Source organism: Oncorhynchus mykiss, chromosome 17 (genome assembly GCF_057628025.1).
Source record: "Oncorhynchus mykiss isolate SJ-2025 chromosome 17, ASM5762802v1, whole genome shotgun sequence".
Classification (NCBI taxonomy): Eukaryota; Metazoa; Chordata; class Actinopteri; order Salmoniformes; family Salmonidae; genus Oncorhynchus; species Oncorhynchus mykiss.
Window position 1 is genome coordinate 32,746,144 of NC_143038.1, and position 13,688 is coordinate 32,759,831.

The following is a 13,688-nucleotide window of genomic DNA, read 5'->3' on the forward strand; positions in this document are numbered from 1 at the left end:
AAATAAGCCAGACTACGGTTTGCACCTGCACATGGGGGACAAAAATCCTACATTTTGGAGAAATGTCCCCGTCTGATGAAACAAAGATTGAACTGTTTGGCCACAATGACCATTGTTATGTTTGGAGGAAAAAGGAGGAGGCTTGCAAGCCAAAGAACCCCATCCCAACCGTGAAGCACGGGGGTGGCAGCATCATGTTGTGGGGGTGCTTTGCTGCAGTAGGGACTGGTGCACTTCACAAAATTGATGGCATCCTGAGGCAGGAAAATTATGTGGATATATTGAAGCAACATCTCAAGACATCAGTTAAGTTAAAGTTTGGTCGCAAATGGGTCTTCCAAATGGGCAATGACCCCAAGCATACTTCCAAATTGTGGCAAAATGGCTTAAGGACAACAAAGTCAAGGTGTTGGAGTGGCCTTCACAAAGCCCTGACCTCAATCCAAAAGAACATTCGTGGGCAGAACTGAAAAAGCGTGTGCGAGCAAGGAGGCCTACAAACCTGATTCCGTTACACTAGCTCTGTCAGGAGGAATGGGCCAAAATTCACCCAACTTATTGTGGGAAGCTTGTGGGAGGCTACCCAAAACGTTTGACCAAAGTTAAACAATTTAAAGGCAATGCTACCAAATACTACTGTTGAGAGATTTGGAAAGACAATCAATCAATCAACAATATAATAATACTCTTAGCAAAAATCTGTATTTAAATGTATTATTTAATTTAACCCCCTAGAGTCGATGTCCGTGCCCCTGTGGAAATCTAATTAGCAACCTGAAAGCACACATTTGTTTATTTTTTAATTTCTATGAGCAAATTCATACTTTCTCAAATTTTGATTGCCATATGTTGAACAATCCAGGTGTTGAAAGCTCAAGCAAGGTGCACACATGCTACATATTAATCTGTCCCAGACAAATTTTTGAGATCGGCGACAAAATCCCCATGTCGTTGTCTACTCGGGGCACGCAGCCGTCATGGAGGCTCGTTTAGTCTAAGCGGGTATGATGAGGGCTACTGATCTTGTCTTTGAGCAATACCAGACGTCACCATATTTTATCGGCACAAAATCTGCAATGCTCTTGTAGTGTGAGATGTGCAACGAACGACAAGTTTTAGAATGGTGATGAGCAATAACCAATGAGAGCTCGCCAGAAAAGAATCCAGTGAGATGAAGATGTTGTTTCACATCACCTATAATGTTTAGGCTCTCGAGAAGGAGTGATGACTACAACTAGTATGCGTTTGTACTTGCCTTTAATCAAAGCCAAAGCATGAAATCGTTACACCTCTGAAGTTCACTCATGATGTTATGTAATTTAAAATGTTGGCTAGATATTTCAGCTCTTTATGGCAAGCGTGAATGTCTGACCGAAAACATTTTAGGCTGCTTTGAGCCACAATCATATTTTATCAGGTATGCAGGTTAGACCCAGATGCAGACAATGTCGAGTTAACAATGGTTTAATAATCCAACAAGGGCAGGCAATAGACTGGTCAAGGCAGGCAGGGGTCAGAGAAACAGAGGTTTTTCAGCGGTACCGGATGGCAGGCAGGATTAGGGTCTTGGTAAGGCAGATGTCGGTAATCCAGAAGGGGGCAGAGGTACAGGCAGGCTCAGGGTCAGGGACAGACAGAGTGGTCAGGCAGGCGGGCTCAGAGTCAGGACAGGCAAGGGTCAAAACCGGGTGGGCAAGAAAAAAAGAGGCTAGAAAAAGCAGGCGCTAAGACACAAAATGCTGGTTGACTTGATCACAGACAGCCAGAAAAAAACAGGTATAAATACACAGGGGATAATGGTGAAGTTGGGCGACACCTGGGGTGGGGTGGAGACAATCACAAAGACAGGTGAAACAGATTAGGGTGTGACAATCTCTTTAAAAGTCAAATATTTGCCAACATCCAGATCACGCAAAACTGAAAGCGCGATCCACCGCATTTAAACATGAAAAGAGGTCTGGAAATATGTCTAAGTTTAAACCGTGTAGTTATTCCCTCCGCAAGGCAATCAAACAAGTGAATTACCGTACAGGGACAAGATGGAGTCGCAATTCGACAGCTCAGACATGAGACATAACATATTTGGCAGGGTCTACAGGAAATCATGGATTACAAAAACAAAAACATCCGGGGCTGACATGAGTAAAACATTATGTGTTAAACCTCGCAGGGCTGCTGGCCCGGACGGCATCCCTAGCCGCGTCTTGAGAGCCTGCGCAGACCAGCTGGCTAGTGGGTTTACATATATATTCAACCGCTCCCTATCCCAGTCTGTTGTCCCCACATGCTTCAAGATGGCTACCATTGTTCAAGTACCCAAGAAGGTAAAGGTAACTGAACGAAATGACTACCACCCTGTAGCAGTTAATTCTGTCATCATGAAGTGCTTTGAGAGTCTAGTTAAGAATCATATCGCTGCCACCTTACCGGCCACCCTAGACCCACTTCAGTTTGCATACCACCCCAACAGATCTTCAGATGACGCAATTGCCATCACACTGCACACTGCCCTATCCCATCTGGACAAAATAATACCTATGTAAGAATGCTGTTCAGTGACTACAGCTCAGCACTCAACACCATTAGTACCCTCCAAGCTCATCATCAAGCTGGAGGCCCTGGGTATCAACCCTGCCCTGTGCAACTGGGTCCTGGTCTTTCTGACGGACCACCCCCAGGTGGTGAAGGTAGGAAATAACATCTCCGCAACAATGGGGCCCCAGTGTGTGTGATCAGCCCTCTCCTGTACTCCCTGTTCACCCACGACTGCGTGGCCATGCACATCTCCAACTCAATCGTCAAGTTTGCAGACAACACAAAAGTAGTGGGCTTGATCAACAACAATAACGAGACAGCCTACAGGGAGGAGGTGAGGGCACTCGGAGTGTGGTGTCAGGAAAACAACCTCCCACTCAACGTCAACAAAACAAGGGAGATGATCATGGATTCCAAGAAACAGCAGAGGGAGAACCCACTTATTCACATCAAAGGGATAACAGTGGAGAAGGTGGAAAGTTTTAAGTTCCTGAGCGTACACATCACAGACAAACTGAAATGGTCCACTCACACAAACAGTGTGGTGAAGAAGGTGTAACACCTCCTTTTCAACCTCAGGAGGCTTAAGAAATTTGGCTTGTCACCCAAAACCCTGATAACATTTTATGGATATCCAATCGAGAGCATAATGTCGGGCTGTATCACAGCCTGGTACGGCAACTGCACCACCCTCAACAGCAAGGCTCTCCAGAGGGTGGTGTGGTCTGCACAACGTATCACCAAGGGAAAACTACCTGCCCTCCATGACACATACAGCCCCCGATGTCACAGGAAGGCCAAAAAGATCAAGGACAATAGCCAACCGAGCCACTGCCTGTTCACACCTTTATCATCCAGAAGGCGAGGTCAGTACAGGTGCATCAAAGATGGGACTGAGAGATTGAAAAACTGCTTTTATTTCAAGGCCATCAGACTGCTAAACAGCAATCACTAACTTATAGAGGCTGCTGCCTACACTGAGTCCCCATCACTGGACACTTTAATAAATGGATAACTAGTCACTTTAAACAATGCAACTTTAAATAATGCCACTTAACCCTCCTGTTGTGTTCATTTCATGTTAACAAATTCTGTGTTCCCAGTCGTAAAATGACCGCCCCATTATAGCTGATTATAAATCCAGAATAATACATACAGTTGAAGTCGGAGCTTTACATACATCTTAGCCAAATACATTTAAACTTAAGTTTTTCACAATTCCTGACATTTAATCCGAGTATAAATTCTCTGTCTTAGGTCAGTTCGGTTCACCACTTTATTTTAAGAATGTGAAATGTCAGAATAATAGTGGAGAGAATGATTTATTTCAGCTTTTATTTCTTGGATCACAATCCCAGTGGGTCAGAAGTTCACAAACACTCAATTAGTATTTGGTAGCATTGCCTTTAATTAAATTGTTTAACATGGGTCAAACGTTTTGGGTAGCTTTCCACAAGCTTCCCACAATAAGTTGGGTGAATTTTGGCCCCTAATTCATGACAGAGATGGTGTAACTGAGTCAGGTGTGTAGAACCCCTTGCTCGCGCACACTTTTTCAGTTCTGCCTACATATTTTCTATAGAATTGAGATCAGGACGTTATGATGGCCACTCCAATACCTTGACTTTGTTGTCATTAAGCCATTTTGCCACAACTTTGGAAGTATGCTTGGGGTCATTGTCCATTTGTGACCAAGCTTTAATTTCCTGACTGATGTCTTCAGATGTTGCTTCAATATATCCACAAAAAAATTCTACCACATGATGCCATCTATTTTGTGAAGTGCACCAGTCCCTTCTGCAGCAAAGCACCCCCACAACATGATGCTGCCGCCCCCGTGCTTCATGGTTGGGATGGTGTTCTTCAGCATGCAATCCTTCCCCTTTTTCCTCCAAAGATAACGATGGTCATCACAAACAGCCAAACAGTTCAATTTTTGTTTCATTCGATCAGAGGACATTTCTCCAAAAAGCACGATCTTTGTCCCCACGTGCAGTTACAAACCGTAGTCTGGCTGTTTTTTGGCGGTTTTGGAGCAGTGGCTTCTTCTTTGCTGAGCGGCCTTCCAGGTTATGTCGATATATGACTCGTTTTCCTGTGGATACAGATACTTTTGTACCTGTTTCCTCCAACATCTTCACAAGGTCCTTTGCTGTTGTTCTGGGATTGATTTGCACTTTTCGCACCAAAGCACATTCATTTCTAGGAGACAGAACGCATCTCCTTCCCAAGCAGTATGACGGCTGCGTGGCCCCATTGTGTTTACTACTTCCGGCGCCGACAGAGATGGCCACCTCGCTTCGCGTTCCTAGGAAACTATGCAGTTTTTTGTTTTTTTACGTGTTATTTCTTACATTAGTACCCCAGGTCATCTTAGGTTTCATTACATACAGTCGAGAAGAACTACTGAATATAAGATCAGCGTCAACTCACCATCAGTACGACCAAGAATATGTTTTTTGCGACGCGGATCCTGTGTTCTGCCTTACAAACAGGACAACGGAGCGGATCCCATGCAGCGACCCAAAAAAATGACTCCGAAAAAGAGGGAAACGAGGCGGTCTTCTGGTCAGACTCCGGAGACGGGCACACCGTGCACCACTCCCTAGCATTCTTCTTGCCAATGTCCAGTCTCTTGACAACAAGGTTGATGAAATCCGAGCAAGGGTAACATTCCAGAGGGACATCAGAGACTGTAACGTTCTTTGCTTCACGGAAACGTGGCTCACTGGAGAGACGCTATCCGAGGCGGTGCAGCCAACGGGTTTCTCCACGCATCGCGCAGACAGAAACAAACATCTTTCTGGTAAGATGAGGGGCGGGGGCGTATGCCTTATGGCTAACGTGACATGGTGTGATGAAAGAAACATACAGGAACCCAAATCCTTCTGTTCACCTGATTTAGAATTCCTCACAATCAAATGTAGACTGCTTTATCTACCAAGAGAATTCTCTTCGATTATAATCACAGCCGTATATATCCCCCCCCAAGCAGACACATCGATGGCTCTGAATTAACTTTATTTGACTCTTTGCAAACTGGAAACCATTTATCCGGAGGCTGCATTCATTGTAGCTGGGGATTTTAACAAGGCTAATCTGAAAACAAGACGCCCTAAATTTTATCAGCATATCGATTGCGCAACCAGGGGTGGAAAGACCTTGGATCATTGTTACTCTAACTTCCGCGACGCATATAAGGCCCTGCCACGCCCCCCTTTCGGAAAAGCTGACCACGACTCCATTTTGTTGATCCCTGCCTACAGACAGAAACTAAAACAAGAGGCTCCCACGCTGAGGTCTGTCCACCGCTGGTCCGACCAAGCTGACTCCACACTCCAAGACTGCTTCCATCACGTGGACTGGGACATGTTTCGTATTGCGTCAGACAACAGCATTGACGAATACGCTGATTCGGTGTGCGAGTTCATTAGAACGTGCGTTGAAGATGTCGTTCCCATAGCAACGATTAAAACATTCCCTAACCAGAAACCGTGGATTGATGGCAGCATTCGCGTGAAACTGAAAGCGCGAACCACTGCTTTTAATCAGGGAAAGGTGTCTGGTAACATGACCGAATACAAACAGTGCAGCTATTCCCTCCGCAAGGCTATCAAACAAGCTAAGCGTCAGTACAGAGACAAAGTAGAATCTCAATTCAACGGCTCAGACACAAGAGGCATGTGGCAGGGTCTACAGTCAATCACGGACTACAGGAAGAAATCCAGCCCAGTCACGGACCAGGATGTCCGGCTCCCAGGCAGACTAAATAACTTTTCTGCCCGCTTTGAGGACAATACAGTGCCACTGACACGGCCTGCAACGAAAACATGCGGTCTCTCCTTCACTGCAGCCGAGGTGAGTAAGACATTTAAACGTGTTAACCCTCGCAAGGCTGCAGGCCCAGACGGCATCCCCAGCCGCGCCCTCAGAGCATGCGCAGACCAGCTGGCTGGTGTGTTTACGGACATATTCAATCAATCCCTATACCAGTCTGCTGTTCCCACATGCTTCAAGAGGGCCACCATTGTTCCTGTTCCCAAGAAAGCTAAGGTAACTGAGCTAAACGACTACCGCCCCGTAGCACTCACTTCCGTCATCATGAAGTGCTTTGAGAGACTAGTCAAGGACCATATCATCTCCACCCTACCTGACACCCTAGACCCACTCCAATTTGCTTACCGCCCAAATAGGTCCACAGACGATGCAATCTCAACCACACTGCACACTGCCCTAACCCATCTGGACAAGAGGAATACCTATGTGAGAATGCTGTTCATTGACTACAGCTCGGCATTCAACACCATAGTACCCTCCAAGCTCGTCATCAAGCTCGAGACCCTGGGTCTCGACCCCGCCCTAAGCAACTGGGTACTGGACTTCCTGACGGGCCGCCCCCAGGTGGTGAGGGTAGGCAACAACATCTCCTCCCCGCTGATCCTCAACACTGGGGCCCCACAAGGGTGCGTTCTGAGCCCTCTCCTGTACTCCCTGTTCACACACGACTGCGTGGCCACGCACGCCTCCAACTCAATCATCAAGTTTGCGGACGACACAGTGGTAGGCTTGATTACCAACAACGACAAGACGGCCTACAGGGAGGAGGTGAGGGCCCTCGGAGTGTGATGTCAGGAAAATAACCTCACACTCAACGTCAACAAAACTAAGGAGATGATTGTGGACTTCAGGAAACAGCAGAGGGAACACCCCCCTATCCACATCGATGGAACAGTAGTGGAGAGGGTAGCAAGTTTTAAGTTCCTCGGCATACACATCACAGACAAACTGAATTGGTCCACTCACACAGACAGCATTGTGAAGAAGGCGCAGCAGCGCCTCTTCAACCTCAGGAGGCTGAAGAAATTTGGCTTGTCACCAAAAGCACTCACAAACTTCTACAGATGCACAATCGAGAGCATCCTGGCGGGCTGTATCACCGCCTGGTACGGCAACTGCTCCGCCCTCAACCGTAAGGCTCTCCAGAGGGTAGTGAGGTCTGCACAACGCATCACCGGGGGAAAACTACCTGCCCTCCAGGACACCTACACCACCCGAAGTCACAGGAAGGCCATAAAGATCATCAAGGACATCAACCACCCGAGCCACTGCCTGTTCACCCCGCTATCATCCAGAAGGCGAGGTCAGTACAGGTGCATCAAAGCTGGGACCGAGAGACTGAAAAACAGCTTCTATCTCAAGGCCATCAGACTGTTAAACAGCCACCACTAACACTGAGTGGCTGCTGCCAACACACTGACACTGACTCAACTCCAGCCACTTTAATAATGGGAATTGATGGGAAATGATGTAAATATATCACTAGCCACTTTAAACAATGCTACCTTATATAATGTTACTTACCCTACATTATTCATCTCATATGCATACGTATATACTGTACTCTATATCATCGACTGTATCCTTATGTAATACATGTATCACTAGCCACTTTAACTATGCCACTTTGTTTACATACTCATCTCATATGTATATACTGTACTCGATACCATCTACTGTATCTTGCCTATGCTGCTCTGTACCATCACTCATTCATATATCCTTATGTACATATTCTTTATCCCCTTACACTGTGTACAAGACAGTAGTTTTGGAATTGTTAGTTAGATTACTTGTTATTACTGCATTGTCGGAACTAGAAGCACAAGCATTTCGCTACACTCGCATTAACATCTGCTAACCATGTGTATGTGTGACAAATAAAAATAAAATTTGATTTGATTTGATTTGATTTGATTTATACTTGCATACTATTGTTTGTACAGATGAACGTGCTACCTTCAGGCATTTGGAAATTTCTCCCAAGGATGAACCAGACTTGCGGAGGTCTACAATTTGTTTTCTGAGGTCTAGGCTGATTTCTTTAGATTTTTCCATGATGTCAAGCAAAGAGGCGCTGAGATTGAAGGTAGGCCTTGAAATACATCCACAGTTACACCTCCAATTGACTCAAATAATGTCAATTAGCCTATCAGAAGCTTCTAAAGCCATGACATCATTTTCTGGAATTTTCCAAGCTGTTTAAAGGCACAGTCAACTTAGTGTATGTAAACTTTTGACCCAATGGAATTCCGATACAGTTAATTATAAGTGAAATAATCTGTCTGTAAACAATTGTTGAATCTATAGTTTGTTAACAAGATATTTGTGGAGTGGTTGATAAATGAGTTTTAATGACTCCAACTGAAGTGTATGTAAACTTCTGACTTTGACTGTATATTATCACCTAATGTTGTGTCCGATTTTTTCATCAACTTAAGTTCTTGTGAACATTACAAGTTTTACAAGTTTTGTACTTCTATTTGCTGTTTTTGGCCTGTAGACCTCATTGACCTGAGCTCATACATCTCGTTTTTGAGTTTAAAAAAAGCATAATGTGTGGATTATTTTGACTATAACAAATAATCAGATTAAACATATTGTGCTATCTATCACAGACTACTTTGTGTCAAATCTCTCCTCCTCACCAGTGTCATGATCAAAGATATGATCAAGAGCCTCACATACAGTATATCGTTTGGTCATTGTGCTGCCACAGAATGAATTATGAGCAAGGCCTCAAAAAAGCTTTATATAGGAGATCTGCGAGAAAATATCTATTTATTATTGAAACAATGTTGCGATTGTTTGTGAGAATGCCAACAGGTGTGGTTCCCATGCTTTTCCCTTAAGAGGCATTAGAAGAAGACAAAACGGATCCATCAAATGCATTTGGTGTGTCATAGTGGTCTTTGACTTGTGGTCAGACTTGCTCAGGTGGAACAAACTTAGGGCCCGATTCAATCAGATCTGCTTTAGCCGACATCCACATAGCTGATGTTTGACGGTGTCAGAGGTGGAACTGCGTTAGAGCTCCTGGCATTATACCTAAAGTGGACATTGCCATTGGCTGCTAGTAACTGAAAGGTCGCTGGCTTGAATCTCCGAGCGGCAAGGTGAATAAATCCTCTGTTCTGCCCTTGAGCAAGGAAGTTAACCCCCCAGGCACCCATGACATGGATGTCGATTAAAGCAGCCCCACAGACACCTCTCTGTTTGAGAGGTATTAGGTATCCCTTTTCCCACATTAAGAGAAACACATTCAGCCATTTATGAAAACTGGAATGCGAGACGTAATTTACACAAACACACACCTTTGTCTGTGTCCTTTTGTGTGTTGGCTGATTGGTGTAGCTTGTGTACAGTAAGAAGAGAGTTCTTCTCCTGCCGTGAGGACGCTGCTTCCCCTGCTCATTCCAACTCCCCATCTGCCCACCTGCCCCCTCATCCTCCCCCACAACCATGCTCACCCTTTATACTTCAATACCTCCACCCTACTACTCACAGTGAAACCCATCCTCTCTACACTGACCTCTCCATCGCTGTCCCTTGGTCTCCCCTGCCTGGCCCTGCCCTGCCCTCTCCCCTGCCCACTCCCCTGCCCAGCTTGCTGTGCCAGATGTAAAGGCCTAGTAGTCTGGCCTACATGACTAAATGTGCTGTGCTCCAGGTCAACTGTGCTCTGCTGAGTGAGTGAGATTCTTTAGTATGTAGGGTCTGTATGTGCTGTACTCAACCCCCCCAGAGTTTGGCTTGGTCCACAGGGGTGTCAGTCAATTGGTTGGTCCCTTCTGTCTGGTTGTCTGCCATGGCTCCCTTGACTGGTTCTCTTGCTGCCTTGCCCATTTGGGCTCCTCTCAGCCTTGCTTTCTAGCTATACCAGCTCTCTTGTCCCCCTCCCTCCTCCTAGCCTACCCCCGCTCGCTCCCCCTCTCTCTAGCTCGGATGGTGTCCTGACTGCATGCCCGGCCCGCACTCACAGGCTGTGCAGCCAGCAGCTAATGCAGGGCTCTAACCTGGCTGTCAGAGGAGAAGGTGTATCCTGCGCATCCTGCATTAGCTTTGTGTCCTGCTGTGTCCTTCAGTGACTGACTCTCATTTGGTGCTTCTGATGATGATGATCTCCCTGTCTGTCTCTAAATACACACCAACCTTTTCTGGTTCTGTCCTCTGTTGTCGTTCTGCTTTTCTGTTATGATTCTAACGTTTCAATGGTTTCTTTTACTCTTCTCCTCCTCTTTTCCTCCTGTCTCCTGTGTGAGGTGCTGCTTCCTCTTATCATGCCATCCCTCCTTCCTCCTCTTCCTCCTCCTCCGCTTGCAGCCTAGCTCCCAGGTAAGTAGCGAAACCGTTTTGGCATGCCACCCCCCCTCCCCTCCCCTCCCCACCAACACCCACCACCTACATTCCTCCACCTGAGAGATGCAACTACCCCCATCCAATTCTAACTCTTGCTGCCTAAACCTGTGAGTCATTTCTGAACATATTAACATGGATTTGTCTATGTCTCATCTGTGTCTCATTTAGGTCTGAATTGTTTCAATGAGCACTTTGTATCATCTGGTAGGCTGTTTGTTTCAGTGTCCTCTGTCTCTGTACAACCCTGTGTGGATGAACCAGTGAGAGCTGGTCAAACTTTTAGCTTTTTGCCATTCTCAGTGCAGGTGGTACATAAAGCCCTGAAATCCTTAGATCAGAGAAAGCCTGCAGGTCCTGATCTTCTGGATCCCTGCTTTTTAAATCTGGCAGCTGATTTCATAGCTGAACCACTTAAATATCTGTTCAATCTAACCCTGGAATGTAATGAAATTCCAAAGATCTGGAAATCAGCATTTGCCCTACCACTTTTAAAAGGGGGAGATCCAACTCTTTAAATAATTATAGGCCAATCTCAAAGCTGTCACCTCACAATTAAAAAATTATCAGTTTGGCTCATTGAATATGTCAGTTTGGGACTGTACTATTTGTAATAGTAAATGTTTTCTGCTGTACAGTAAAGATTTAGGAACAATTTAAATGTGTGTCCAGCATGCTGAACGATTACTTGTGTAAACGTGGGCTTATTTCCCATGATGCTCCAGTCCTCATACATGAATTGCCTCTGCATCGTGACAGTGTGATGTTGTGTTTGAGAGTGGTGTGTGTCTCCTCACCTGTTGTGTCCACCTAGTAAATCAAATCAAATTGTATTTGTCACATACACATGGTTAGCAGATGTTAATGCGAGTGTAGCGAAATGCTTGTAGACAACCTGTGCAGTGTTATGAGAGAGGCGGCACATTTTTGGGGTGTTACGCACGTGTGTGTGTGTGTGTGTGTGTGTGTGAGCGCAAGCATACGTGTGTATGTGTGCTGTGGGTGTGTGTGTGCACGCATGTGTAAGAGACAAAGAAAGAGCGCGAGAGAATCAAAGCACTCTGTTGAAGGAAACCCCCTGAGAGAAAGAGAGAGAATGTTCTGTTCAGCATGGATACTGTGTTTTAAAACCTACTGTAGGAGGCTGTGTCCACTGCCCCAGACATTTGCTATTGTATGTGCTGTATCAGAATATTACTAATGAGTGTTGGCCAGCTTGTTTATATTCATTCAATAAAGGTGACTTTCTTTCAGACGTGTATGAGGGCTGGTCTCTATGTATATAGTACTGTATGTCTGGTTATAAAATACACATGAAGAACTGAGAACACATGCATATTTTCACTATGTATCATAGCTATGATACCTCTCCTACAGTGTTATAACCACCTCTCGTCACCTCAGAAAACTAACCTGCTGGTTGGTTGACCATGCTGTCCAAATGTGCATTCATGGTACTGTATATAAAACAATTACATGATCAGCCTGTGGAATGTAAGTAGTTATGTGCTGAGTGACTGAGTTGATACTGCTAATGATCAGTCTCCATTTTACTAATTTACTGCATCTGTATAAATGCACTGTAAATGGACAACAGAAGACACATAAAACATCAAAACAAAAAAATTAAAACGTAAAACTAAAAAGTCAAATACAAATATTTTACTCAGACAGACAAGTTAGTTCATTGGTTTTGAAAATGTAATTGAAGCCATATAATTATGCAACATATCAGCTGTTAAAGACAAAAGCTACAGACAACAAAAGTAGTGACAGAGAAATGAAATGTTCCTCTGTTCCTCTGCAACGTTAGCCACAATTTCCGTATAAGACTGGTTTCTGCTATCTGTGGTTTTCCTGTGAACAAGCTCCACATTAACTTCTCCATTCAATCAACCCTCTCTGACACAGTCACCATCTTCTGTGAAGTCACACTAACAGTCTGTAGATGTGTGATAAATGTCGTTGTTCATCCTTGATATGGCTGGTAATCTGTTTCTGGTCATCCTCCTTTTCAGTGAGTTATTCCTCCATTCCAAGTTCCATCATCTGTTAGTTCTTCAGGATTCTCTCTCCTCTTTTAATATTTTACTTCAGGAACTCTTTATATATTTCAGAATCTCATGTCTGTAATAATTGTGTCTTATTCCATTGATCATCTTGATGTATTTTTCTATATCATTATATTTTGTTCAGATCAGAATGACTACTGCTTGATAACATGCCCATGGATCCATTGTAGTATATGATACTTTACCAACTTGTGTTCCTGTCTCTCATGTTTATTTATTATTTAGAATGGCACATTTTCCTGATCAAGGCCAAGACTCACACCCTTCCCCTGATATAAAAAAATGAAGTTGGTATTTAATTAATTAAATCAACCCATTTAGATACCTTTATTTTGTATGATCAGATCCAGTGACTTTGCTTTGCACCAGGTTCAACTACTAGTTCTACTTTGACAACTGACACCCCTAAGGGTCCACACGATTTTAGTTTAGTGACGTAATAAGTTGTGTTGTGTGTTAACTGTTATTAAACAGTCTCTCTCTTGCATGTGCCCAGGAGGTCAAAGCTCCACAGAAAGCGTTCTGGGTAAGCATCCATCTCTAGCTGACTACCTGTCTTTTCCTACACAAATCAAACAACTGAGACATACAACCTCACAATTAAAATGTTGATCAACTCTTGTGATGTAGTATTGACCCTGGGAACACAAGCTAATAACCATCCCAATGTCACCAAACAGCTGTGCAATTATGGCAGGCAGCAGTGGGTGTGGCTTCTGGAGTGGTCATTCAAATACTGATTCAAATTGTACATTCAGTCAAGGTTTTAACAGATGTTAAAATGGTGAACATGTCATATTTCTACTGAATCAGTTGTGTTCTACTGACTCAGAAATAATGAACACTGTTTGTCTTGTGTAATCAGATACAGAATTAACTTTTATTACT